The following is a 3,738-nucleotide window of genomic DNA, read 5'->3' as shown; positions in this document are numbered from 1 at the left end:
ATTTTGCTCACAGGTCTCTCTTCTCTACTGATCTCTGTTCCCCTGGGGTGGCAAATCTAACTTTTCAGCCATCTACCTCTGGATCCTGAATTCAAGAATTGTGCTTATTGTTGTAAAAATGAGACACTGGGAAAATTAGAACTATGTGAACATTGAGAAGCTGGAAATTAGAGGTGTGAGCAAAATGGATCTGTTGATATAAGTTTGGGTTTCTTAAGTTGTTTTGAACTTTGAAACTTAAGGTAGAACAGAAAGCAGTGAAGGTGGTTCAAAGTATGTGTAGATTTCTGATTTAATGTAAGTTAGATATGGGAGTTCACTGGCTTGATCTACCTCCAAAGCAGTGACTGTTTTGATTCAGAGCGAGATGGCTCTTGTGAAATAGTGCACCCATGACACAGCCCTGCAGCTTTTCTCTGCTGAGCTTATTTCGTCACTTGGGAGGCAAAGGGATATGGATGAGATGAGTGAATGAAAAACTTGCTGCAGACTTCTATTTGGCTCATTTCTTCAGGGGAATGAGCTAAACGGCCATCACAGTCCTCCTTCTCCAGGTCACCTCTAAGGCAGAGGGACTCCTCCTTACAGGATTCCAGGGGTGAGGTCACACGGAGCAGGAGTAGATCGTGGGGTACAGGAGGTGAAGGGGACAGAAGGCTTCTGGCTGTTGCCAGTCTCCATGGGTGGTGTGGGTGAGTTGTTGTGGGCTGCTCTTCTCAGTCAGTCCTCTTGCAACCTGTGCATGAAGAAATGAAGGAGATCCAAAGAATATTTCTCATTGGGACTTTTCTCTCTTTGTGTGGTGGGGTGACAGTGGTCAAAGCTTTAGAGGACTCTCCATTACACTTGCAAAGCTGCTCTTGGTAAGGATGTTTTGTTGCAACTGCACAGTGGGCATGCTGCAGTTTTCGAGCTCCGTGCTTAACCACTGGCACAAAAGTCTGTCGGAGACCTATGGCAAGTGTCATAACATTCAACTGGGTGTTGTTTCATTCTCTTAAGTATTTGATGAAAAGCAGGTATATTGTGCGGTAATTTCTCACCTTTCACTGTGTCTTTATATCAGTCATGGACTAGTAACTTCACCTTTATAATCTCTTAACGTTATTATATAGACATAAATCTTAAATGGATTTAGTTTTGTTCATGGAAAAAAAACATCAGAATTCAGGTAATTAAGAAGGACATAAAGAAGGAATTCAGGTAAATAACTTGATTATTTAATATCCCTCCATCCAGTGTTCATGACAACTGCATGCTCTTACTAGAACTGAAAAAATAATTGCTTTTTCAAGTCAGTGGTGAAAATGAAAACAAAGTTGGAAATCGGTATTTTCAGAACAGTAAAAAGATAAAAATATTGCTACCTTCCTTCCAAACAGTAAAAAGTCATATGTTTGAACAAAATATTTCATTTTAAAACATTAAAATAAAATATTGACTTATGTGAAACCTTCCGTTGTCTTATTCTGATGATAATATGCTCTTTAGACTGAGTTAGAAAATGTTTTATTGGGTACTTTAATGCTTTTCTGAACCTAGCATATTTCTGGAATTGCTGCTTTGTCATATATTCAGAAATACTGCATGTGTTAAACTTCCGCTTATTTAAGTTTCAGTGAATTGCTTTTTTCAGTTCAGAGTAGAAATATATTCTCAAATAAGACATTTGTTTCCATTTATACAACTTGCAATTCAGTAATAAACAACAGATTGAAAAACAATATCCAAATTCTCTTGTATAAAACATCTTGTGAATGCCATCTCTTTATTTTATAAAAACAGGCCAATATCCAGTTCTATAAGCATCATTAAAAAGTATTGATAATAACAATGAAGAAATAAACTTAGAAATAACTGACTGCAGCTTAGTTATTTAAGTGATATGAAATATAGTACTAGCTTCTGAATATTAAGCCAAAAGCTGTTTAATTCCCAGTCAATCCCACCACGTATATTCAACACAAAGCTGGAATTTTCAAACCTCTTTTGTAAAGAATGGGTGGAGGTATGCAAGAGTCTTTTTTTGGGGGCAGAAAAAGGATATAAAAAAATAGGCAAGCCAATGTGTGTCTGTCTGTGTGTCCCCTAATTGCTCTCATCAGATTGTTCGCTTACCTCTGTCAAACCCCTCCTTCCAGCTATCTGCTGATCAGGTACAGTTCCATTCTGGAAACCTAAACCCGAAGCAGTGATAAGGATGACAGCGCTGGGGCTTCTCCTCCCTGCCCCGGAGCAGGTGCTCCCCTCCCTTCTGAGCTCTCCGCAGCACGCTGGGGTTTTCTCCTGTGCGTTGAACAGTCACTGCTTCTTTGCTATTTCAGAGCTGCCCCAGGTACTGGCAAATTAAACAACTGTTCAAGGCAGTAGCTGGGAAGGCGAAGATCCATGTCCTCGCTGCCTGAGGTTACCCATGGGAAACCATGTTTATGGCGTGTCCCCAAAAGGTGGGGTGGGTTGGGTGGAGGCAGATGGATGTGACTGTATCTGCTCCCAGGGGAACTGAGGGACAGAAGAGGGAAAGCTGCTGCAGCCGGGGAGCAGGGTTGGTGCATGCTTCCTCCAGATGCCCAGCAGCAGGAGCGTGCCCGCTTTCCATGGCGTGGTCCCCTTGCTGGGAACAAGTTTCCTTCCTTCCCCAGTTGAGGGCTGAAGGTCCTTGTTGACTTTGCCAGTCTTGTGACACTTTGATCTCCTGCTGGTGCCCCTACTTGAGGCCTTGGTTCTCTCCCCTTGCAGACGTGCTGAAGTTTGGCATGCGCAAAGGATTTGTCCTCACCTTTGGGCAATGCAATCCTGTTTTGTCTCTGCTGCTAGGAAGTCTTAATCCCCTACAGTGAAGGATGTGAACTGCAGCCTCTTTGGTTTACTGAGGACAGATTGGAAGACAATTTGATTGTGGTGGGACAAGTAATATGGTACCATGAAACTCGAACTTGTTGGTATGAAACACAGCCATTGGAGCCACCAGAGACTCGGGACAACTTGCTATTGAAACGCTTTGGTTTGTTGCAGAACAAAATGCAGCAGTTTAGCACTGAGGGTAGGAAGGCTTGATAAACCACAGAATATCCATTGCTTAAGTTATTCTTAACAACTATATATCTAGGTTTGGTATGGATTTTCTTTCGTTTGCTTTAATGTTTTGTATTGTTAAGCTAGTTCCTAAATAGCTGCTATTTACTGTGTGTTCTTGTGTTGGATGAAGATGTAGTTACAGCAGGTGTGGTGTTGCTGCCTTTCAAAGGGTATTTTCAGCCCCACACTGTTCTAATTATACTGATCGTTTAGTGGATGTTGATCAGAGGTATTAAAAGACAGAAGAGGAAATTTTTGCTTCTTACTACAAGGTTGTGACTTGTTTCACCGAAGGCAAACACAGACAGTGTTTACTAGCTCTCGTGCTGCTTTTCATCCTTTCCCCTCGTTCTTGGAGTCTCTGGGTGACAGTCACAGCTGATCCTTGCCCTGCTGAGAGAGGAGGACTTACAGAACTGGTATTTCTCACTGGGTCTTGAATGCTCTTAAACAGTTTGGTGGAAAGGAAAACTTCTGCAGTGCTGTACTGCCTCCCGGTGGCTTTTCAGTTTATTTCCTAAAATATTGTATTAGAATGAAAAAATCACTTTGGTGTATAGAATAACTAACTAGAGTGTTATGCTTTTCCTTTTGTCCCAGTGCAACGGCTATGGCCACGAGCACCAGCAGCAGCTGGCCGAGGGGCCTGGGACATCTGGG

Source organism: Pygoscelis adeliae, unplaced genomic scaffold (genome assembly GCF_000699105.1).
Source record: "Pygoscelis adeliae isolate BGI_AS28 unplaced genomic scaffold, ASM69910v1 Scaffold241, whole genome shotgun sequence".
Lineage (NCBI taxonomy): Eukaryota > Metazoa > Chordata > Aves > Sphenisciformes > Spheniscidae > Pygoscelis > Pygoscelis adeliae.
The sequence above is the reverse complement of the archived record's forward strand: the minus strand, read 5'-3'. Positions refer to the sequence as shown.